The 26,614-nt window shown below is 32.8% G+C and overlaps 7 non-coding genes across 7 annotated transcripts; all 7 read right to left on the reverse strand.

Annotated features, from left to right (window-relative positions):
- Positions 1-3,370: 3,370 nt before the first annotated feature.
- On the reverse strand, positions 3,371-3,443 carry TRNAF-GAA. Its single transcript has one exon. It is a non-coding gene; the product is annotated as a tRNA-Phe (tRNA).
- A 4,619-nt stretch (positions 3,444-8,062) lies between these two features.
- Positions 8,063-8,135, reverse strand: TRNAF-AAA. The gene has a single exon. It is a non-coding gene; the product is annotated as a tRNA-Phe (tRNA).
- Positions 8,136-9,624: 1,489 nt separating this feature from the next.
- On the reverse strand, positions 9,625-9,697 carry TRNAF-AAA. Its single transcript has one exon. It is a non-coding gene; the product is annotated as a tRNA-Phe (tRNA).
- Positions 9,698-20,523: 10,826 nt separating this feature from the next.
- TRNAE-UUC lies at positions 20,524-20,595 on the reverse strand. The gene has a single exon. It is a non-coding gene; the product is annotated as a tRNA-Glu (tRNA).
- Positions 20,596-22,204: 1,609 nt separating this feature from the next.
- TRNAF-GAA lies at positions 22,205-22,277 on the reverse strand. Its single transcript has one exon. It is a non-coding gene; the product is annotated as a tRNA-Phe (tRNA).
- A 1,444-nt stretch (positions 22,278-23,721) lies between these two features.
- Positions 23,722-23,794, reverse strand: TRNAF-GAA. The gene has a single exon. It is a non-coding gene; the product is annotated as a tRNA-Phe (tRNA).
- Positions 23,795-25,272: 1,478 nt separating this feature from the next.
- On the reverse strand, positions 25,273-25,345 carry TRNAF-GAA. Its single transcript has one exon. It is a non-coding gene; the product is annotated as a tRNA-Phe (tRNA).
- Between the last annotated feature and the right edge of the window lie 1,269 nt (positions 25,346-26,614).

Raw genomic sequence — 26,614 nt, forward strand, 5'->3', positions numbered from 1 at the left:
AGCATCACAGTACCGCGTTGAGTCACTTCGTCCACGTAGTACAACCCTTGGCGTTCAGTGCCACGCCCAATGATCACTCCCGTCCTGATATCCTGTAAGATACAAAAAGTAGGATGCATTAAAACCGTGCAGTTGAGCTCTTTTGTCACATGACTGATTGATAACAATTTATGTGATAACGAGGGAACATAAAGACAGTTGGAAAGTTTCATGGTTGGTGAAATTTCAATAGTTCCTCCCCCTTCAACATGCATTATTTCTCCATTAGCCGCTTGAATGTGTGTTTTTTTTTTTTTTTTTTTAGACGATGAGATAATATCCGACAATTCAAATGTCATTGTGTCGGTAGCACCACAATCAAGAATCCATGATTTATCCTGCTTTCCACAATAATTTTGAGCCATATTTGCCTTCCCAACACATTTTTGGGCTGTTTTAATTGTTTTTAAATAGCCCCTCCCATTAAATTCATCAGTTGTGTTCTCAAGGGTATTTTCTACCAATTTTAAAAACCTTCGGGGAAAATATTTAGGATTCAAAAAGGAAGGGCTTGAGGAAAAATCCCCAAACCCTTTACCTGTTTCATCGTCCCTCTTTGCTGCTGCCATACCACCGAATCCTCCTTCTCTGGTGTTTCCTTGGCCGTCACCAATGTTGATGGTAGCGTCATTATTGCCTACAGCGGCGGCTGCCCTTCCCCCATTTGATCTAGTGGTTTTTCCACTTTGTTTATGTCCGTCATTCTACCATTCGGGGTACCCGACTATTTTGAAGCATTGTTCTTTGGTGTGTTTTGACATACCACAATGACTGCATTTTAACTGTGATTTATCTGGTCGGGATGATGATCCATTCGTCCTCCGTGTCTGGTCTGACCGGCGCTGCCCCTTTGAGATGAGCCCTAAGCCTTCGGCTTCACTTGGTCCTGTTACCGTTAAACCGGCCGCCACCCCTTGCTGTGATGAAGTAATAGCAGAAACTGCTCCAAGAATATTCTGGTGAGCAGTTTCTTTCTGAACAGCGCCATAGGCACCTTCAGCTGAAGGCAGTGGATCCCATCGAAGTATTTCCCGTTTTATTGGGTCATACTGTCGGTTTATGGCATTGAGAAACTGGAATAACTTCTGTTCTGCCCGCAATTTGTTGTAGGTTGCAATATCAGCTGCACATGTCATGGGGTTTGGGTCTCTTCGTTCGATCTCTCCCCAAATTCCTTGCATTAAAATCCAAAAATCTTCAAGGGGTGCACTATTCTGCTTGATTTCATTTGTCTTGACGTGTAAGTCAAACGTCTGCAACTTGTCTTTTCCACTGCTATACGTAACTACGAGTGCATCCCACAGAGATTTTGCTGTGGGAAACTCAGTAAGGTTACTGGCTAAAGCCGGTTTGATGTTCTGTATTAGCCATGAGAACACCACTAAATCATCTTGTTCCCATTCCTCATATTTCTCATCTTTTGGATCTGGCGGGGCTGGATTTCCGGATAGGTGGCTTAGAAGTGTTTTTGATTTCCCCCCAATGGCAACTCGAATCATTCGAGCCCATAGGGCATAATTTTGGTTGTTTAATTTGACGCTGATTTTGAGGCTATCAGAAAGGTTTTGTTTTTGGTTTTGGTTCTGGGAATTGAGGCCATTTTTTATGAGGTTTGCAAGCTGGGTTGTCAGGTCATCACTGTTGATGCCTGTTGTATGTGTCGAGCTACCGTCATCGGACATGGCGGCTTGACAGCGGAATTTGAAGGACTAGGAATGAGTATATGATGAGTAGTATTGAGCAGTTTGGTCCTAGAACCATACACACTGCTGTGATACCATGATAACAAGCATTGAAGAATAAGAATTGTACATATTTTTGATGATGTTACAATGAAAGATGATACAGGAATTTATAGGTGAATACATTTGGTTATTAAAGGAAATAGAATAAATTTTAAGGCTGTAAATCAACTGTAATATCTCATCCATTATTTACTATGATATGATGAATCAGCTGATCCCTGCAATTGCTCATATGATTATTCTTTTTCCTTTTTAACAATTATTGCGTCTTCAAACTCTGATTAAAAGTTAAAACATAGCCACGATGATTACGTTCATGAGAAACAAACCGATTTCATTCCACTACACCAAACATCTCTTGTGCATGATTCAATTGTTACCACAAGACAAAGCCAATCATCTTTAATAACAACTCTATAATTATTATAAATTCTAATGTAAGCATAAAAAACTGTGACATTTCCTTTCATCACATATATGTATCTATCTATACCTAAATGTTTTTATATTTGGAAAATTACGCGAGTATATATACTACTTACTAGTTACTAAATTCTCAATTCTCTAAATCCCAATTTTGTATTTCTATTGGACACTTAGATTGCAGTCTTGTAATTTGAATTAAGTTTTACTTTATGTTTGGACATTGGAATTTTAAATATGTAGTGTTGTCTTGTAGTTTGGACTCATTATTGATTGAGGAATTTGAAATATGCATCGTTGATGTGTTCATTCGATTTTAAATTTTAAATTAATAATTAATTAATTGCGCTAAGGAACTAGAGAATGGTTTCGTATTTTCAAAACTGAAAAATATAAATCAAACCGAGAAAAAAAAAATGGACCCGAACTGTAAATCGAAATTCTCACCCCTAATTTTTGGTTCTTTTAATTACTATTAATACAATTCCATTAAGTAAATTAACAAGTTTTTCAAGATATTATTGCATGTTCCTTAAATTAGTATTGCAAGTTGATTAAGTCACTACTGCAAGTCGTTTAAAAAAACAAAAAAAGTCACTACTACAAGTTCATTAAGTCATTTATGCTCGTCCATCAAAACATTATTACAACTTCATTAAATTACTATTGCATAGTGATTAAGCCACTATTGTAGGTATAGTAAGTCATCATAGGTCATCTATATTATTAATATATCACACATTTATTGTAAGAACATATTGAAAAAATATATCAATATGAGTGAATTTAAAATAACTCTATGAGATATTTTTAACGACATTACATTTATAGATTGATTTCATTTATACAAAAACAAATAAAGAAAAATGTATTTATGCAATGTTCGGTTTATTATATTGGCATCATGGCGAGAATAATAATCTAAACAAATACACTGGGCATACCAAGAGAGAAAGCCAACATTAAACAATACTTCACTAAATTGATAGATATGAAATCTTCCGTTGCCAGGAATCGAACCCGGTTCTCCTGGGTGAAAGCCAGATATCCGAACCGCTGGACGACAACGGAACGCTTCCATGGATTATCTTTAGAAAATCATCTTTTGAAAACTATTAACTTATAATTGTATGGTTTACATTTTAAAACCATCAAAACTAAGTTGCGGTGAACGTGGATCGAACACATGACCTTCAGATCTTCAGTCTGACGCTCTCCCAACTAAGCTATCCCCGCCCCTCATAGAAACTTTTTATTCTTAATAAACGAACGTTTATCTTTTTGTAACCATATGATATTATTTTCCACATATTGCTTCGCATAGTCATTTTTGCGTCTTCAAACTCTGATTAAAAGTTAAAACATAGCCACGATGATTACGTTCATGAGAAACAAACCGATTTCATTCCACTACACCAAACATCTCTTGTGCATGATTCAATTGTTACCACAAGCCAAAGCCAATCATCTTTAATAACAACTCTATAATTATTATAAAGTCTAATGTAAGCATAAAAAACTGTGACATTTCCTTTCATCACATATATGTATCTATCTATACCTAAATGTTTTTATATTTGAAAAATTTCCGGAGTATATATACTAATTACTAATTACTAATTACTAAATTCTCAATTCTTTAAATCCAAATTTTTTATTTCTATTAGACACTTATATTGCTATCTTGTAATTTGAATTAAGTTTTATCACTGTTATGTTTGGACATTGGATTTTTAAATATGTAGTGTTGTCTTGTTGTTTGGACTCATTATTGATTGAGGAATTTGAAATATGCATCATTGACGTCTTCATTCGATTTTAAATTTTATATTAATAAAAAATAAATAATTAATTAATTGCGCAAAAGAACTAGAGAATGTTAATGTTCTCAAATTGACCGACCGAAACTAAACTACAATGTTAAATAGAATGGTTTCGTATTTTCAAAACGAAAAAATATAAATCAATCCTAGAAAAAAAATGGACCTGAACTGTAAATCGAAATTCCCACCCCTAATTTTAGGTTCTTTTAGTTACTATAAATACAATTCCATTAAGTAAATTAACAAGTTTATCAAGATATTATTGCATGTTCCTTAAATTACTATTGCAAGTTGATTAAGTCACTACTGCATGTCCTTTAAAAAAATAAAAAGTCACTACTACAACTTCATTAAGTCATTTATGCTCGTCCATCAAAACATTATTAGAAGTTCATTAAATTACTATTGCAAACTCATTAAGCCACTATTGTAGGTATAGTAAGTCATCATAGGTCATCTATATTATTAATATATCACACATTTAATGTAAGAACATATTGAAAAAATATATCAATATGAGTGAATGTAAAATAACTCTATGAGATATTTTTAACGACATTACTTTTATAGATTGATATTATTTATACAAAAAGAAATAAAGAAAAATGTATTTAAGCAATGTTTGGTTTATTATATTGGAATCATGGCGAGAATAACCGTCTAAACAAATACACTAGGCATACCCAGAGAGAAAGCCAACATTAAACAATACTTCACTAAATTGATAGATATGAAATCTTCCGTTGCCAGGAATCGGACCCAGTTCTCCTGGGTGAAAGCCAGATATCCTAACCGCTGGACGACAACGGAACGCTTCCATGGATTATCTGTTGAAAATCATCTTTTGAAAACTATTAACTTATAATTGTATGGTTTACATTTTAAAACCATCAAAACTAAGTTGCGGTGAACGTGGATCAAACACGTGACCTTCAGATCTTCAGTCTGACGCTCTCCCAACTGCGCTATCCCCGCCCCTCATAGAAACATTTTATTCTTAATAAACGAACGTTTAGCTTTTTGTAACCATATGATATTATTTTCCACATATTGCTTCGCATAGTCATTTTTGCGTCTTCAAACTATGATTAAAAGTTAAAACATAGCCACTATGATTACGTTCATGAGAAACAAACCGATTTCATTCCACTACACCAAACATCTCTTGTGCATAATTCAATTGTTACCACAAGCCAAAGCCAATCATCTTTAATAACAACTCTATAATAATTATTATAAAGTCTAATGTAAGCATAAAAAACTGTGACATTTCCTTTCATCACATATATGTATCTATCTATACCTAAATGTTCTTACATTTGAAAAATTTCCGGAGTATATATACTAATTACTAATTACTAATTACTAAATTCTCAATTCTCTAAATCCAAATTTTTTATTTCTATTAGACACTTAGATTTCTATCTTGTAATTTGAATTATGTTTTATCACTGTTATGTTTGGACATTGGATTTTTAAATATGTAGTGTTGTCTTGTTGTTTGGACTCCTAAATCATGATTGAGGAATTTGAAATATGCATCGTTGATGTCTTCATTCGAATTTAAATTTTATATTAATAAAAAATAAATAATTAATTAATTGCGCTAAAGAACTAGAGAATGTTAATGTTCTCAAATTGACCAACCGAAACTAAACTACAATGTTAAATAGAATGGTTTCGTATTTTCAAAACTGAAAAATATAAATCCAACCTAGAAAAAAAATGGACCCGAACTGTAAATCGAAATTCCCACCCCTAATTTTAGGTTCTTTTAGTTACTATAAATACAATTCCATTAAGTAAATTAACAAGTTTATCAAGATATTATTGCATGTTCCTTAAATTACTATTGGAAGTTCATTAAGTCACTACTGCATGTCCTTTAAAAAAATAAAAAGTCACTACTACAAGTTCATTAAGTCATTTATGCTCGTCCATCAAAATATTATTACAAGTTCATTAAATTACTATTGCAAACTCATTAGGCCACTATTGTAGGTATAGTAAGTCATCATAGGTCATCTATATTATTAATATATCACACATTTAATGTAAGAACATATTGAAAAAATATAACAATATGAGTGAATGTAAAATAACTCTATGAGATATTTTTAACGACATTACTTTTATAGATTGATATTATTTATACAAAAAGAAATAAAGAAAAATGTATTTAAGCAATGTTTGGTTTATTATATTGGCATCATGGCGGGAATAACCGTCTAAACAAATACACTGGGCATACCCAGAGAGAAAGCCAACATTAAACAATACTTCGCTAAATTGATAGATATGAAATCTTCCGTTGCCAGGAATTGGACCCAGTTCTCCTGGGTGAAAGCCAGATATCCTAACCGCTGGACGACAACGGAACGCTTCCATGGATTATTTGTTGAAAATCATCTTTTGAAAACTATTAACTTATAATTGTATGGTTTACATTTTAAAACCATCAAAACTAAGTTGCGGTGAACGTGGATCAAACACGTGACCTTCAGATCTTTAGTCTGACGCTCTCCCAACTGAGCTATCCCCCCCCCTTATAGAAACATTTTATTCTTAATAAACAAACGTTTAGCTTTTTGTAACCATATGATATTATTTTCCACATATTGCTTCGCATAGTCATTTTTGCGTCTTCAAACTAAGATTAAAAGTTAAAACATAGCCACGATGATTACGTTCATGAGAAACAAACCGATTTCATTCCACTACACCAAACATCTCTTGTGCATGATTCAATTGTTACCACAAGCCAAAGCCAATCATCTTTAATAACAACTCTATAATTATTATAAAGTCTAATGTTAGCATAAAAAACTGTGACATTTCCTTTCATCACATATATGTATCTATCTATACCTAAATGTTCTTACATTTGAAAAATTCCCGGAGTATATATACTATTTACTAATTACTAATTACTAAATTCTCAATTCTCTAAATCCAAATTTTTTATTTCTATTAGACACTTAGATTTCTATCTTGTAATTTGAATTATGTTTTATCACTGTTATGTTTGGACATTGGATTTTTAAATATGTAGTGTTGTCTTGTTGTTTGGACTCATTATTGATTGAGGAATTTGAAATATGCATCGTTGATGTCTTCATTCGATTTTAAATTTTATATTAATAAAAAATAAATAATTAATTAATTGCGCAAAAGAACTAGAGAATGTTAATGTTCTCAAATTGACCGACCGAAACTAAATTACAATGTTAAATAGAATGGTTTCGTATTTTCAAAACTGAAAAATATAAATCCAACCTAGAAAAAAAATGGACCCGAACTGTAAATCGAAATTCCCACCCCAAATTTTAGGTTCTTTTAGTTACTATAAATACAATTCCATTAAGTAAATTAACAAGTTTATCAAGATATTATTGCATGTTCCTTAAATTACTATTGGAAGTTCATTAAGTCACTACTGCATGTCCTTTAAAAAAATAAAAAGTCAGTACTACAAGTTCATTAAGTCATTTATGCTCGTCCATCAAAACATTATTACAAGTTCATTAAATTACTATTGCAAACTCATTAGGCCACTATTGTAGGTATAGTAAGTCATCATAGGTCATCTATATTATTAATATATAACACATTTAATGTAAGAACATATTGAAAAAATATATCAATATGAGTGAATGTAAAATAACTCTATGAGATATTTTTAACGACATTACTTTTATAGATTGATATTATTTATACAAAAAGAAATAAAGAAAAATGTATTTAAGCAATGTTAGGTTTATTATATTCGCATCATGGCGGGAATAACCGTCTAAACAAATACACTGGGCATACCCAGAGAGAAAGCCAACATTAAACAATACTTCACTAAATTGATAGATATGAAATCTTCCGTTGCCAGGAATTGGACCCAGTTCTCCTGGGTGAAAGCCAGATATCCTAACCGCTGGACGACAACGGAACGCTTCCATGGATTATCTGTTGAAAATCATCTTTTGAAAACTATTAACTTATAATTGTATGGTTTACATTTTAAAACCATCAAAACTAAGTTGCGGTGAACGTGGATCAAACACGTGACCTTCAGATCTTTAGTCTGACGCTCTCCCAACTGAGCTATCCCCGCCCCTCATAGAAACATTTTATTCTTAATAAACGAACGTTTAGCTTTTTGTAACCATATGATATTATTTTCCACATATTGCTTCGCATAGTCATTTTTGCGTCTTCAAACTAAGATTAAAAGTTAAAACATAGCCACGATGATTACGTTCATGAGAAACAAACCGATTTCATTCCACTACACCAAACATCTCTTGTGCATGATTCAATTGTTACCACAAGCCAAAGCCAATCATCTTTAATAACAACTCTATAATTATTATAAAGTCTAATGTTAGCATAAAAAACTGTGACATTTCCTTTCATCACATATATGTATCTATCTATACCTAAATGTTCTTACATTTGAAAAATTCCCGGAGTATATATACTATTTACTAATTACTAATTACTAAATTCTCAATTCTCTAAATCCAAATTTTTTATTTCTATTAGACACTTAGATTTCTATCTTGTAATTTGAATTATGTTTTATCACTGTTATGTTTGGACATTGGATTTTTAAATATGTAGTGTTGTCTTGTTGTTTGGACTCATTATTGATTGAGGAATTTGAAATATGCATCGTTGATGTCTTCATTCGATTTTAAATTTTATATTAATAAAAAATAAATAATTAATTAATTGCGCAAAAGAACTAGAGAATGTTAATGTTCTCAAATTGACCGACCGAAACTAAATTACAATGTTAAATAGAATGGTTTCGTATTTTCAAAACTGAAAAATATAAATCCAACCTAGAAAAAAAATGGACCCGAACTGTAAATCGAAATTCCCACCCCAAATTTTAGGTTCTTTTAGTTACTATAAATACAATTCCATTAAGTAAATTAACAAGTTTATCAAGATATTATTGCATGTTCCTTAAATTACTATTGGAAGTTCATTAAGTCACTACTGCATGTCCTTTAAAAAAATAAAAAGTCAGTACTACAAGTTCATTAAGTCATTTATGCTCGTCCATCAAAACATTATTACAAGTTCATTAAATTACTATTGCAAACTCATTAGGCCACTATTGTAGGTATAGTAAGTCATCATAGGTCATCTATATTATTAATATATAACACATTTAATGTAAGAACATATTGAAAAAATATATCAATATGAGTGAATGTAAAATAACTCTATGAGATATTTTTAACGACATTACTTTTATAGATTGATATTATTTATACAAAAAGAAATAAAGAAAAATGTATTTAAGCAATGTTAGGTTTATTATATTCGCATCATGGCGGGAATAACCGTCTAAACAAATACACTGGGCATACCCAGAGAGAAAGCCAACATTAAACAATACTTCACTAAATTGATAGATATGAAATCTTCCGTTGCCAGGAATTGGACCCAGTTCTCCTGGGTGAAAGCCAGATATCCTAACCGCTGGACGACAACGGAACGCTTCCATGGATTATCTGTTGAAAATCATCTTTTGAAAACTATTAACTTATAATTGTATGGTTTACATTTTAAAACCATCAAAACTAAGTTGCGGTGAACGTGGATCAAACACGTGACCTTCAGATCTTTAGTCTGACGCTCTCCCAACTGAGCTATCCCCGCCCCTCATAGAAACATTTTATTCTTAATAAACGAACGTTTAGCTTTTTGTAACCATATGATATTATTTTCCACATATTGCTTCGCATAGTCATTTTTGCGTCTTCAAACTATGATTAAAAGTTAAAACATAGCCACGATGATTACGTTCATGAGAAACAAACCGATTTCATTCCACTACACCAAACATCTCTTGTGCATGATTCAATTGTTACCACAAGCCAAAGCCAATCATCTTTAATAACAACTCTATAATTATTATAAAGTCTAATGTAAGCATAAAAAACTGTGACATTTCCTTTCATCACATATATGTATCTATCTATACCTAAATGTTCTTACATTTGAAAAATTTCCGGAGTATATATACTAATTACTAATTACTAATTACTAAATTCTCAATTCTCTAAATCCAATTTTTTTATTTCTATTAGACACTTAGATTTCTATCCTGTAATTTGAATTAAGTTTTATCACTGTTATGTTTGGACATTGGATTTTTAAATATGTAGTGTTGTCTTGTTGTTTGGACTCATTATTGATTGAGGAATTTGAAATATGCATCGTTGACGTCTTCATTCGATTTTAAATTTTATATTAATAATAAATAAATAATTAATTAATTGCGCTAAAGAACTAGAGAATGTTAATGTTCTCAAATTGACCGACTGAAACTAAACTACAATGTTAAATAGAATGGATTCGTATTTTCAAAACTGAAAAATATAAATAAAACCTAGAAAAAAAAATGGACCCGGACTGTAAATCGAAATTCCCACCCCTAATTTTAGGTTATTTTAATTACTATAAATACAATTCCATTAAGTAAATTAACAAGTTTATCAAGATATTATTGCATGTTCCTTAAATTACTATTGCAAGTTGATTAAGTCACTACTGCATGTCCTTTAAAAAAATAAAAAGTCACTACAACAAGTTCATTAAGTCATTTATGCTCGTCCATCAAAACATTATTACAAGTTCATTAAATTACTATTGCAAACTCATTAAGCCACTATTGTAGGTATAGTAAGTCATCATAGGTCATCTATATTATTAATATATCACACATTTATTGTAAGAACATATTGAAAAAATATATCAATATGAGTGAATTTAAAATAACGCGAGTATATAAGTAATACCCAATTTCTTATAAATGCAATTATGCTTAAGTTTTATTAAGTGAAGTCAACAAGTCAAAGCTTCTTATTTTGATATTGGATAAAATTACCAAATTACCCTTCTTTACCCTTAAAGGTTAAGGAACCACATGAGTCTTGGATAAGCATCATATTTGAAAGAAGACAAGGAGAGCTAATTAGAGAGAGTTAGGGGAAGGGAAAACCTTGAAGCTTGGATCTCCATCTTCTTCAAGCTTAGATCTCTAAGATATTGGGTATTCTAGGTGAGTTTAACCTCTATCTTTTACTCTTTATGAGTGGATTTATCTTTGGAGCCCTAAGATTGATATTTGAAAATATTAGGGATTTTGACAAGGAGTATTTGGGCAAGCTAAATAGCTAAGATTTGGATGTTTTAGGTAAGTGTTTATTCCTCTCAAAACTATTTTTACCCTATACTATAAATTAAGCTTGTGTTCCGAATTGTTATAATGAAGCTTGAGCTGCGTATTTTTGGACTAGAAACGTTGCTATGTAATCTGGACTGGAATTGTTGTAAACTGTGTTTCTGGACAGAAAGTATGGTCTTATTTAATCTGAACTGGAATTAACACCATGTGTAGTGATGGTTGAATGGTTTATGGTTGCTGTGCTGGTAGTAGTTGGTCCAGAGTTTGAATCTGCTTTGCTAATAAGGCCTTATGTTTGTTTTATATACGTAATATATGACTTATGTTTGTTTTATATATGTAATATATGCTTATAAAATGAATTATTTGTTTAAAGTGAGACTTGAACTCTTAACCTCTTACTTATTAATTTTAAGTTTTTTTCCAACTAAGACATTTCAATCCCTTTAAAATTACTTTGGTTTAATAAATCATTCTATGATTTTTAAAGAGTTATGTACTAAGAAAATTATTATTTTGAGAATGGTTTATACCTTGCATATTTCTTAGTTTGATAAACTTATTATCTATTTTGGAAATAGGTACTTTGTTATGTGATTTTAAATAAATGATTTTTGCTACATCGGGCTATTTGATTATAAGAACTATTTGGATCATTTGATAAAACTCATGAGGCAACCTACATTTTGTTGTTTGTTTTGTTTGGCTTGGAACGTTCCTAATTGCTCATTCTGAATCGTCGAGCTTGACTCATTCCGAATCGTCGAGTCTTTTGAATTATTTGTTGGAACGTTCCATTCGGCTCATTCCGAATCGTCGAGCCTGACTCATTCCGAATCGTCGAGTCTTTTTGTACCATTATACCAATAATGGCATGTGCCACAAAATATAATGGTGGTTGTAGGTTGCCAATGGGTCATATGTTAAGGAATGATTTGTGCTTTTGAAAGTCTTTTGTTATGAAATATTGTTGATGCCCATGTAGCTAAAGTTTCTTGTTTTGTGAGCTTATGTATTGTATGATGGAGTATATTATGACTTCGATATGCTTTAAAGATCAAGTTTTGCCTCTAGTTATTACTCTAAAGCTTTTTGTATTATATTGGGGTTACTTGATCCGGGGTTGAGAGGAGTACCACTTACTGGGCATTAGCTCATTATTTGTATTTGTTTTTCCTCATGTTTCAGAGTAGTTAAGGACATGTGAATAGGACGAGCACAAGTGGTGGGGTCTCGAAGGTGACTTTTGGAAACTAGGAGACTTAGTCCTACTATTGGAGCTTATCACAGATTTTTGTTTCTTTTGGATATTCCCGTTGACCCTTTGTATTTTGGTAAACCATTGTGCTTGGTTTTGGTGCTTGTAATGCATTTTGTCATGCTAGTCTTGATTGTAAATATTTAATAGTGGTGATTTGGTGAGTTTTTGGGAAGAACTAGTTGTTTATATTGGCCATAAAAGTGAGGAATTGTTATGTATTAAAGTGTTGTTATGAAGGTTCCGAGAGGTATATATGGCTAGGTTTCGTATTGTTACAGGCTTTCGTGTAGCGATACGGCCGGGTCATGTCCTAGAAGCGGGGCGTGACAGAGTTGGTATCAGAGCCTAGGTTTAAATCGTTAGTTGGTCAAGAACTTAAGTTTAAATTTTTGCAAAATTAGGCTTTAACCTTGTGGCTGATAAGTTTAGGCTTTGAGCAAGTTTTAGCTAGTTGTGGATTCCTAAACATTTTTGCTAATGTGGTCCTACTTTCTCTGTTGCGAATTTAGGGAGTGTTGCTTTACTATGATTAGGAGGGGTGTTCGTACACGTGGTCAAACTCATCGAGGTAGGCCATCGACAAATGTGTCTCCCATTCGGAACATAGCTGTGGATGCAAGACCATCAAGGAGTCCCCCGGTTCAGGGAGTCAATCCTGGAGCTGCTGCGGCCCCTCCTGGTGCAACACCTACAGCTCCCCCAACTACCTTGCCAAATACACCACCATTAGCTACTCAAGCAGATATCATTGGAATCAGTACTGTTGTAGCTGATCTAATTCGACAACAGCAAGGACAACAAGATGTCGCTACCCAGTCTTCATATTTCGAAAGGTTTAGGCGAGTGAACCCCCCTACCTTTAATGGTGGCCCAAATCCTACAGCGGCAGAGAGATGGATTAAGGAATTGGAAAAATTATTTGATGCAATGCAATACCCTAACGACGTCAAGGTAGCAGTAGCCGTTCCTTTATTGCAAGGGAATGCTGAGCATTGGTGGGAGGTAGAAAGGGCTGCCCACCCTGATGGTGTTAATTGGCAAGATTTCAAAAGAATTTTCTTTGACAATTTCTTCCCTGACAGTTTGAAGACAATCAAAGAAAATGAGTTTCTGGACTTAAAGCAAGGAAGTATGACTGTGTTGGAGTATGCGCAGAAGTTTCATGAGTTGGGCCAATTCTGCTTGAGATATATGATTGACGAGAGAGACAAAGCTAGAAAGTTTGAGCGGGGACTAAGACCTGATATTCGAGATAAGTTATGTGGGACCATCTTCACCACCTACTTGGCAGTGTATATGAGCGCTCTTAAAGCTGAAGCCGAAGTGAATAAGCAAGCTGAATACTGGGCACGGAAGAAAAGAGCAGGGCCCAAGATATCTAAAGAAGCTAGTGGTTCTAACAATAAGAAAAGAGATGTTGGATTTCAGAAAAAGGAAAATACATGTGGATATTGTCATCGATCTCATACTGGTCCATGCCACCGTAAGACTGGAGCTTGCTTTGGATGTGGACAACAAGGCCATTTGATCAAGAATTGTCCCTCCATGAAGAAGAACGAAGCACAGTCGACTCATCCCAAAAGGGCTAATGCTCGGGTTTTTGCCATGACACAGGAAGATGCAGATAAGGTGGACAATGTAGTTGCAGGTATTATTCCCCTAAACATTGTGGATGCTTATGTGTTGTGTGATTCTGGTTCTTCGCATTGTTTTATTTCTGAGAGGTTTGCAAAGAGCTTAAATTTGCAAGCTAAGAAGTTGAGTGAACCTTTATATGTTAGTACCCCGATGGGGAAAATTGTGGTGACAGACACTTGGTTTCAAGATTGTCACCTACAACTTAATGGGAGTAATGTGTCAATTGACTTAGTTCAACTAGATATGCGGGATTTTGATGTGATATTAGGAATGGATTGGCTATCCAAAAACTATGCCTTCATTGATTGTGCTCGTAGGAAGGTGGTATTTCAAATTCCTGGGCAACCTATTTTTACTTTGGAACACTTTCCTAGGAGTGGGGTGTTGGTTTCGAGGGTGCCATTAAAAGTAATTTCAGCATTGAAGGCTAAGAAGGAATTGAGAAAAGGGTATAGAGGTTTCTTGGCTTATGTAATGGATACCCACCGTAAAGAAGTTAAGTTAGATGATATCCCCGTTGTTAAAGAATTTTCGGATGTGTTCCCAGAGCAATTACCTGGATTACCTCCAGATAGAGAAATTGAGTTTGAAATAGAGGTTGTTCCCAGAACCACTCCAATCTCAAAGGCCCATTACCGCATGGCACCATCTGAGCTACGTGAGTTAAAGGTGCAATTACAAGAGTTGCTTGATATGGGATTTATTAAACCTAGTGTATCTCCTTGGGGTGCACCAGTGTTATTTGTGAAGAAAAAAGATGGTAGCTTGCGATTGTGTATTGACTATCGGGAATTAAATAAAGTTACTGTGAAGAACAAGTATCCTCTACCTCGCATAGATGATTTATTTGATCAGTTGCAAGGTGCTAAATACTTCTCAAAAATTGATTTGAGATCAGGGTACCATCAATTGAAGGTTAAAGCTAGCGATATACCCAAGACTGCTTTTAGGACCCGGTATGGCCATTATGAATTTTTGGTGATGCCGTTCGGGTTAACTAATGCTCCTGCCTTCTTTATGGATTTGATGAATAGGGTCCTCAAGCCATTTCTGGACAAATTTGTTGTGGTATTTATTGATGACATTTTTATATATTCAAAGAGTGAGGAAGAGCATGCTCAACATCTGAGGATCATCTTGCATACCTTGAAGGAAAATGAATTGTATGCCAAGCTAAGTAAATGTGAATTTTGGCTTAAGGAGGTATATTTTCTTGGTCATGTGATTTCTGGAGATGGGATTTCTGTGGACTCGGGTAAAGTTGAAGCGATAACGCAATGGCCGAGACCCACTAATGTCACAGAAATAAGGAGTTTTCTGGGTTTAGCAGGTTATTACAGGAGATTTGTGAAAGACTTCTCATTAATAGCTATGCCATTGACTCGGTTAACTCGGAAGGGTATAAAGTTTGATTGGGATGAGGAGTGTGAGAAGAGCTTTCAGGAATTAAAGGAAAGATTGGTTAATGCACCTATCTTAACCCTACCATCCGGGGAAGGAGGATTTGTTATTTATAGTGATGCATCAAGAAGAGGATTAGGATGTGTGTTGATGCAAAATGATAGGGTGGTAGCCTATGCGTCCCGAAAATTGAAGCCCCATGAAGTTAATTACCCCACTCATGACTTAGAACTAGCAGCTGTGGTATTTGCTTTAAAAATTTGGAGGCACTACCTATATGGAGAATCTTGTCAAATATTCACGGATCACAAGAGTTTGAAGTACCTCTTTACCCAAAAGGAATTAAATATGAGACAACGACGATGGTTGGAGCTAATCAAAGATTACGACCTCTCTATTAATTATCATCCGGGTAAGGCTAACATGGTAGCCGATGCTTTAAGTCGTAAGTCCTCCACGGTTAATGTGACAATGGTAACCACTCAAACCCAATTGTTGAAAGACTTGCAAGATTTGGAAGTTGAGGTTATTTCGCAAGATAAGCAAGGAGGAATTTTGGCAACTATGACTGCAAAACCAGTATTATTAGATCGCATCAAAGCGGCCCAAGTTCTAGATCCCGAGCTGATTAAGATTCGGGAAAAAGTTCAAACGGGTAACCCAAGAGAGTTCGGTATTCATGATGATGGATCCCTATATCTCAAGTCCCGACTATGCATTCCAAATGATGTTTAGATAAGGAAGGATATTTTAAAGGAAGCCCATCAGTCTCACTTCTCAGTACATCCAGGTGCTACCAAAATGTATAGAGATATGAGAAATAATTTTTGGTGGAGTGGTATGAAGCGGGATATTGCTGACTTTGTGGCTAGATGCATGGTATGTCAACAAGTCAAAGCTGAACACCAAAGACCTGCAGGATTACTGAAACCCCTAGAGATACCTCAGTGGAAGTGGGAACATATATCTATGGATTTTGTGAGTGGATTACCGAACAGTCAGCATGGGAAAAATACCATTTGGGTTATTGTGGATCGACTTACTAAGGTTGCACATTTTCTACCCATTAAAAAGACAACTCCATTGAATGACCTAGCTGAGTTGTATGTGAATGAAATCGTAAGGTTACATGGCGTACCTGTTAGTATAGTATCTGACCGGGACTCTAGATTTGTGTCAAAGTTTTGGAGAAGCTTACAACGAGCCATGGGGACTGAATTAAGATTAAGCACTGCATTTCATCCACAAACAGATGGGCAAACCGAGAGGACAATTCAGACTTTGGAGGATATGCATCGAGCTTGTGTTTTGGATTTCAAGGGTAGTTGGAGTAAATACTTAACTTTGATTGAGTTTGCATATAACAATAGCTACCAATCAAATATAGGGATGGCACCTTTTGAAGCTTTATATGGAAGGAAGTGTAGATCTCCTTTATATTGGGATGAAGTTGGAGAAAGAAAGATCTTAGGACCAGAACTTGTACAACTCACAGTTGAGAAGATTAAATTAATTAAGAAAAGAATTAAAGCCTCTCAAGACAGGCAAAAGAGCTGGGCTGACTTGAAAAGAAGAGAATTGGAATTCAAAGTTGGGGATTTGGTGTATTTAAAGGTTTCACCAACTCGAGGAGTAATGAGGTTTGGAGAGAAAGGGAAATTAAGTCCACGTTACATTGGACCGTTTGAGATTCTGAGTAGAGTGGGTAGTTTGGCTTATGAGCTAGCACTACCACCACAATTAGCTGGAGTTCACAATGTATTCCATGTATCAATGCTACGAAGGTACATTGCAGATCCGAGTCATGTGGTGGAGTATCAACCACTACAAGTTAGGGATGACTTAACATATGAAGAAGTACCTCTTCGTATCATTGATCGGAAGGAACAAGTGTTGAGGTCCCGAGTAATCCCTTTTGTTAAAGTGCAATGGTCACATCATACCCCAACAGAAGCAACATGGGAAAAGGAAGATGATATGAAGGATAGATATCCTGAACTCTTCAAGTTTGAAGGTAAGTAAGTTTCGAGGACGAAACTCATTTTAATGTGAGGAGATTGTAATACCCAATTTCTTATAAATGCAATTATGCTTAAGTTTTATTAAGTGAAGTCAACAAGTCAAAGCTTCTTATTTTGATATTGGATAAAATTACCAAATTACCCTTCTTTACCCTTAAAGGTTAAGGAACCACATGAGTCTTGGATAAGCATCATATTTGAAAGAAGACAAGGAGAGCTAATTAGAGAGAGTTAGGGGAAGGGAAAACCTTGAAGCTTGGATCTCCATCTTCTTCAAGCTTAGATCTCTAAGATATTGGGTATTCTAGGTGAGTTTAACCTCTATCTTTTACTCTTTATGAGTGGATTTATCTTTGGAGCCCTAAGATTGATATTTGAAAATATTAGGGATTTTGACAAGGAGTATTTGGGCAAGCTAAATAGCTAAGATTTGGATGTTTTAGGTAAGTGTTTATTCCTCTCAAAACTATTTTTACCCTATACTATAAATTAAGCTTGTGTTCCGAATTGTTATAATGAAGCTTGAGCTGCGTATTTTTGGACTAGAAACGTTGCTATGTAATCTGGACTGGAATTGTTGTAAACTGTGTTTCTGGACAGAAAGTATGGTCTTATTTAATCTGAACTGGAATTAACACCATGTGTAGTGATGGTTGAATCGTTTATGGTTGCTGAGCTGGTAGTAGTTGGTCCAGAGTTTGAATATGTTTTGCTAATAAGGCCTTATGCTTGTTTTATATACGTAATATATGACTTATGTTTGTTTTATATATGTAATATATGCTTATAAAATGAATTATTTGTTTAAAGTGAGACTTGAACTCTTAACCTCTTACTTATTAATTTAAGTTTTTTTCCAACTAAGACATTTCAATCCCTTTGAAATTACTTTGGTTTAATAAATCATTCTATGATTTTTAAAGAGTTATGTACTAAGAAAATTATTATTTTGAGAATGGTTTATACCTTGCATATTTCTTAGTTTGATAAACTTATTATCTATTTTGGAAATAGGTACTTTGTTATGTGATTTTAAATAAATGATTTTTGCTACATCGGGCTATTTGATTATAAGAACTATTTGGATCATTTGATAAAACTCATGAGGCAACCTACATTTTGTTGTTTGTTTTGTTTGGCTTGGAACGTTCCTAATTGCTCATTCTGAATCGTCGAGCTTGACTCATTCCGAATCGTCGAGTCTTTTGAATTATTTGTTGGAACGTTCCATCCGGCTCATTCCGAATCGTCGAGCCTGACTCATTCCGAATCGTCGAGTCTTTTTGGACCATTATACCAATAATGGCATGTGCCACAAAATATAATGGTGGTTGTAGGTTGCCAATGGGTCATATGTTAAGGAATGATTTGTGCTTTTGAAAGTCTTTTGTTATGAAATATTGTTGATGCCCATGTAGCTAAAGTTTCTTGTTTTGTGTGCTTATGTATTGTATGATGGAGTATATTATGACTTCGATATGGTTTAAAGATCAAGTTTTGCCTCTAGTTATTACTCTAAAGCTTTTTGTATTATATTGGGGTTACTTGATCCGGGGTTGAGAGGAGTACCACTTACTGGGCATTAGCTCATTATTTGTATTTGTTTTTCCTCATGTTTCAGAGTAGTTAAGGACATGTGAATAGCACGAGCACAAGTGGTGGGGTCTCGAAGGTGACTTTTGGAAACTAGGAGACTTAGTCCTACTATTGGAGCTTATCACAGATTTTTGTTTCTTTTGGATATTCCCGTTGACCCTTTGTATTTTGGTAAACCATTGTGCTTGGTTTTGGTGCTTGTAATGCATTTTGTCATGCTAGTCTTGATTGTAAATATTTAATAGTGGTGATTTGGTGAGTTTTCGGGAAGAACTAGTTGTTTATATTGGCCATAAAAGTGAGGAATTGTTATGTATTAAAGTGTTGTTATGAAGGTTCCGAGAGGTATATATGGCTAGATTTCGTATTGTTACAGGCTTTCGTGTAGCGATACGGCCGGGTCATGTCCTAGAAGCGGGGCGTGACAATATATACTACTTACTAGTTACTAAATTCTCAATTCTCTAAATCCCAATTTTGTATTTCAATTGGACACTTAGATTGCAATCTTGTAATTTGAATTAAGTTTTACTTTATGTTTGGACATTGGATTTTTAAATATGTAGTGTTGTCTTGTAGGTTGGACTCATTATTGATTGAGGAATTTGAAATATGCATTGTTGATGTGTTCATTCGATTTTAAATTTTAAATTAATAATAATTAATTAATTAATTAATTGCGCTAAAGAACTAGAGAATGTTAATGTTCTCAAATTTACCGAACCAAACTAAACTACAATGTTAAATAGAATGGTTTCGTATTTTCAAAACTGAAAACTATAAATCAAACCAGAAAAAAAATGGACCCGAACTGTAAATCGAAATTCCCACCCCTAATTTTTGGTTCTTTTAATTACTATTAACACAATTCCATTAAGTAAATTAACAAGTTTTTCAAGATATTATTGCATGTTCGTTAAATTACTATTGCAAGTTGATTAAGTCACTACTGCACGTCCTTTAAAAAAAAATCACTACTATAAGTTTATTAAGTCATTTATGCTCGTCCATCAAAACATTATTACAAGTTCATTAAATTACTATTGCATACTCATTAAGCCACTATTGTAGGTATAGTAAGTCATCATAGGTCATCTATATTATTAATATATCACACATTTATTGTAAGAACATATTGAAAAAATATATCAATATGAGTGAATTTAAAATAACTCTATGAGATATTTTTAACGACATTACTTTTATTGATTGATTTTATTTATACAGAAAGAAATAAAGAAAAATGTATTTAAACAATGTTTGGCTTATTATATTGGCAACATGGCGAGAATAACCGTCTAAACATACCCAGAGAGAAAGACAACATTAAACCATACCTTGCACTACAAATCTTCACTAAATTGATAGATATGAAATCTTCCGTTGCCAGGAATTGAACCCGGGTCTCCTGGGTGAAAGCCAGATATCCTAACCGCTGGACGACAACGGAACGCTTCCATGGATTATCTGTTGAAAACAATCTTTTGAAAATTATTAACTTATAATTGAATGGTTTACATTTTAAAAGCATCAAAGCTAAGTTGCGGTGAATGTGGATCAAACACGTGACCTTCAAATCTTCAGTCTGACGCTCTCCCAACTGAGCTATCCCCGCACCTCATAGAAACTTTTTGTTCTTAATAAACGAACATTTAGCTTTTTGTAACCATATGATATTATTTTCCACATATTGCTTCGCATAGTCATTATTGCGTCTTTAAACTCTGATTAAAAGTTAAAATATAGCCACGATGATTACGTTCATGAGAAACAATCCGATTTCATTCCACTACACCAAACATCTCTTGTGCATGATTCAATTGTTACCTCAAGCCAAATCTAATCATCTTTAATAACAACTCTATAATTATTATAAATTCTAATGTCAGCATAAAAAACTGTGACATTTCCTTTCATCACATATATGTATCTATCTATACTTAAATGTTTTTATATTTGGAAAATTACGCGAGTATATATACTACTTACTAGGTACTAAATTCTCAATTCTCTAAATCCCAATTTTGTATTTCAATTGGACACTTAGATTGCAATCTTGTAATTTGAATTAAGTTTTACTTTATGTTTGGACATTGGATTTTTAAATATGTAGTGTTGTCTCGTAGTTTGGAGTCATTATTGATTGAGGAATTTGAAATATGCATCGTTCATGTGTTCATTCGATTTTAAATTTTAAATTAATAATAATTAATTAATTAATTAATTGCGCTAAAGAACTAGAGAATGTTAATGTTCTCAAATTGACCGAACCAAACTAAAGTACAATGTTAAATAGAATGGTTTCGTATTTTCAAAACTGAAAACTAAAAATCAAACCAGAAAAAAAAATGGACCCGAACTGTAAATCGAAATTCCCACCCCTAATTTTTGGTTCTTTTAATTACTATTAATACAATTCCATTAAGTAAATTAACAAGTTTTTCAAGATATTATTGCATGTTCGTTAAATTACTATTGCAAGTTGATTAAGTCACTACTGCACGTCCTTTAAAAAAAATAACTACTACAAGTTTATTAAGTCATTTATGCTCGTCCATCAAAACATTATTACAAGTTCATTAAATTACTATTGCATACTCATTAAGCCACTATTGTAGGTATAGTAAGTCATCATAGGTCATCTATATTATTAATATATCACACATTTATTGTAAGAACATATTGAAAAAATATATCAATATGAGTGAATTTAAAATAACTCTATGAGATATTTTTAACGACATTACTTTTATTGATTGATTTTATTTATACAAAAAGAAATAAAGAAAAATGTATTTAAACAATGTTTGGCTTATTATATTGGCAACATGGCGAGAATAACCGTCTAAACATACCCAGAGAGAAAGCCAACATTAAACCATACTTTGCACTACAAATCTTCACTAAATTGATAGATATGAAATCTTCCGTTTCACCCAGATATCCTAACCGCTAGACGACAACGGAACGCTTCCAAGGATTATCTGTTGAAAAGAATCTTTTCAAAATTATTAACTTATAATTGAATGGTTTACATTTTAAAACCATCAAAGCTAGGTTGCGATGAACGTGGATCGAACACGTGACCTTCAGATCTTCAGTCTGACGCTCTCCCAACTGAGCTATCCCCACACCTCATAGAAACTTTTTATTCTTAATAAACGAAAATTTAGCTTTTTGTAACCATATGATATTATTTTCCACATATTGCTTCGCATAGTCATTATTGCGTCTTTAAACTCTGATTAAAAGTTAAAACATAGCCAGGATGATTACGTTCATGACAAACAAACCGATTTCATTCCACTACACCAAACATCTCTTGTGCATGATTCAATTGTTACCACAAGCCAAAGCCAATCATCTTTAATAACAACTCTATAATTAATATAAATTCTAATGTCAGCATAAAAAACTGTGACATTTCCTTTCATCACATATATGTATATATCTATACTTAAATGTTTTTATATTTGGAAAATTACTCGAGTATATATACTACTTACAAGGTACTAAATTCTCAATTCTCTAAATCCCAATTTTGTATTTCAATTGGACTCTTACATTGCAATCCTGTAATTTGAATTAAGTTTTACTTTATGTTTGGACATTGGATTTTTAAATATGTAGTGTTGTCTTGTAGTTTGGACTCATTATTGATTGAGGAATTTGAAATATGCATCGTTGATGTGTTCATTCGATTTTAAATTATAAATTAATAATAATTAATTAATTAATTAATTGCGCTAAAGAACTAGAGAATGTTAATGTTCTCAAATTGACCGAACCAAACTAAACTACAATGTTAAATAGAATGGTTTCGTATTTTCAAAACTGAAAACTAAAAATCAAACCAGAAAAAAAAATGGACCCGAACTGTAAATCGAAATTCCCCCCCCTAATTTTTGGTTCTTTTAATTACTATTAATAGAATTCCATTAAGTAAATTAACAAGTTTTTCAAGATATTATTGCATGTTCGTTAAATTACTATTGTAAGTTGATTAAGTCACTACTGCACGTCCTTTAAAAAAAATCACTACTACAAGTTTATTAAGTCATTTATGCTCGTCCATCAAAACATTATTACAAGTTCATTAAATTACTATTGCATACTCATTAAGCCACTATTGTAGGTATAGTAAGTCATCATAGGTCATCTATATTATTAATATATCACACATTTATTGTAAGAACATATTGAAAAAATATATCAATATGAGTGAATTTAAAATAACTCTATGAGATATTTTTAACGACATTACTTTTATTGATTGATTTTATTTATACAAAAAGAAATAAAGAAAAATGTATTTAATCAATGTTTGGCTTATTATTTTGGCAACATGGCGAGAATAACCGTCTAAACATACCCAGAGAGAAAGCCAACATTAAACCATACTTTGCACTACAAATCTTCACTAAATTGATAGATATGAAATCTTCCGTTTCACCCAGATATCCTAACCGCTGGACGACAACGGAACGCTTCCAAGGATTATCTGTTGAAAAGAATCTTTTCAAAATTATTAACTTATAATTAAATGGTTTACATTTTAAAACCATCAAAGCTAGGTTGCGGTGAACGTGGATCGAACACGTGACCTTCAAATCTTCAATCTGACGCTCTCCCAACTGAGCTATCCCCGCACCTCATAGAAACTTTTTATTCTTAATAAACGAACATTTAGCTTTTTGTAACCATATGATATTATTTTCCACATATTGCTTCGCATAGTCATTATTGCGTCTTTAAACTCTGATTAAAAGTTAAAACATAGCCACGATGATTACGTTCATGAGAAACAAACCGATTTCATTCCACTACACCAAACATCTCTTGTGCATGATTCAATTGTTACCACAAGCCAAAGCGAATCATCTTTAATAACAACTCTATATAATTATGATAAATTCTAATGTCAGTATAAAAAACTGTGACATTTCCTTTCATCACATATATGTATCTATCTATACTTAAGTGTTTTTATATTTGGAAAATTACGCGAGTATATATACTACTTACTAGTTACTAAATTCTCAATTCTCTAAATCCCAATTTTGTATTCCAATTGGACACTTAGATTGCAATCTTGTAATTTGAATTAAGTTTTACTTTATGTTTGGACATTGGATTTTTAAATATGTAGTGTTGTCTTGTAGTTTGGGCTCATTATTGATTGAGGAATTTGAAATATGCATCGTTCATGTGTTCATTCGATTTTAAATTTTAAATTAATAATAATTAATTAATTAATTAATTGCGCTAAAGAACTAGAGAATGTTAATGTTCTCAAATTGACCGAACCAAACTAAACTACAATGTTAAATAGAATGGTTTCGTATTTTCAAAACTGAAAACTATAAATCAAACCAGAAAAAAAAATGGACCCGAACTGTAAATCGAAATTCCCACCCCTAATTTTTGGTTCTTTTAATTACTATTAATACAATTCCATTAAGTAAATTAACAAGTTTTTCAAGATATTATTGCATGTTCGTTAAATTACTATTGCAAGTTGATTAAGTCACTACTGCAAGTCCTTTAAAAAAAAATCACTACTACAAGTTTATTAAGTCATTTATGCTCGTCCATCAAAACATTATTACAAGTTCATTAAATTACTATTGCATACTCATTAATCCACTATTGTAGGTATAGTAAGTCATCATAGGTCATCTATATTATTAATATATCACACATTTATTGTAAGAACATATTGAAAAAAATATATCAATATGATTGAATTTAAAATAACTCTACGAGATATTTTTAACGACATTACTTTTATTGATTGATTTTATTTATACAGAAAGAAATAAAGAAAAATGTATTTAAACAATGTTTGGCTTATTATATTGGCAACATGGCGAGAATAACCGTCTAAACATACCCAGAGAGAAAGCCAACATTAAACCATACCTTGCACTATAAATCTTCACTAAATTGATAGATATGAAATCTTTCGTTGCCGGGAATTGAACCCGGGTCTCCTGGGTGAACGCCAGATATCCTAACCGCTGCACGACAACGGAACGCTTCCATGGATTATCTGTTGAAAACAATCTTTTGAAAATTATTAACTTATAATTGAATGGTTTACATTTTAATACCATCAAAGCTAAGTTGCGGTGAACGTGGATCGAACACGTGACCTTCAGATCTTCAGTCTGACACTCTCCCAACTGAGCTATCCCCGCACCTCATAGAAACTTTTTATTCTTAATAAACGAACATTTAGCTTTTTGTAACCATATGATATTATTTTCCACATATTGCTTCGCATAGTCATTATTGCGTCTTCAAACTCTGATTAAAAGTTAAAACATAGCCACGATGATTACGTTCATGAGAAACAAACCGATTTCATTCCACTACACCAAACATCTCTTGTGCATGATTCAATTGTTACCACAAGCCAAAGCCAATCATCTTTAATAACAACTCTATAATTATTATAAATTCTAATGTCAGCATAAAAAATTGTGACATTTCCTTTCATCACATATATGTATCTATCTATACTTAAATGTTTTTATATTTGGAAAATTACGCGAGTATATATACTACTTACTAGTTACTAAATTCTCAATTCTCTAAATCCCAATTTTGTATTTCAATTGGACACTTAGATTGCAATCTTGTAATTTGAATTAAGTTTTACTTTATGTTTGGACATTGGATTTTTAAATATGTAGTGTTGTCTTGTAGTTTGGACTCATTATTGATTGAGGAATTTGAAATATGCATCGTTGATGTGTTCATTCGATTTTAAATTTTAAATTAATAATAATTAATTAATTAATTGCGCTAAAGAACTAGAGAATGTTAATGTTCTCAAGTTGACTGAACCAAACTAAACTACAATGTTAAATAGAATGGTTTCGTATTTTCAAAACTGAAAACTATAAATCAAACCAGAAAAAAAAAATGGACCCGAACTGTAAATCGAAATTCCCACCCCTAATTTTTTGTTCTTTTAATTACTATTAATTCAATTCCATTAAGTAAATTAACAAGTTTTTCAAGATATTATTGCATGTTCGTTAGTTTACTATTGCAAGTTGATTAAGTCACTACTGCAAGTCCTTAAAAAAAAAATCACTACTACAAGTTCATTATGTCATTTATGCTCGTCCATCAAAACATTATTACAAGTTCATTAAATTACTATTGCATACTCATTAAGCCACTATTGTAGGTATAGTAAGTCATCATAGGTCATCTATATTATTAATATATCACACATTTATTGTAAGAACATATTGAAAAAATATATCAATATGAGTGAATTTTAAATAACTCTATGAGATATTTTTAACGACATTACTTTTAATGATTGGTTTTATTTGTACAAAAAGAAATAAAGAAAAATGTATTTAAACAATGTTTGGCTTCATGGCGAGAATAACCGTCTAAACATACCCAGAGAGAAACCCAACATTAAACCATACCTTGCACTACAAATC

The sequence above is a fragment of the Ipomoea nil genome, unplaced genomic scaffold, assembly GCF_001879475.1.
Source record: "Ipomoea nil cultivar Tokyo-kokei standard unplaced genomic scaffold, Asagao_1.1 scaffold2694, whole genome shotgun sequence".
Lineage (NCBI taxonomy): Eukaryota > Viridiplantae > Streptophyta > Magnoliopsida > Solanales > Convolvulaceae > Ipomoea > Ipomoea nil.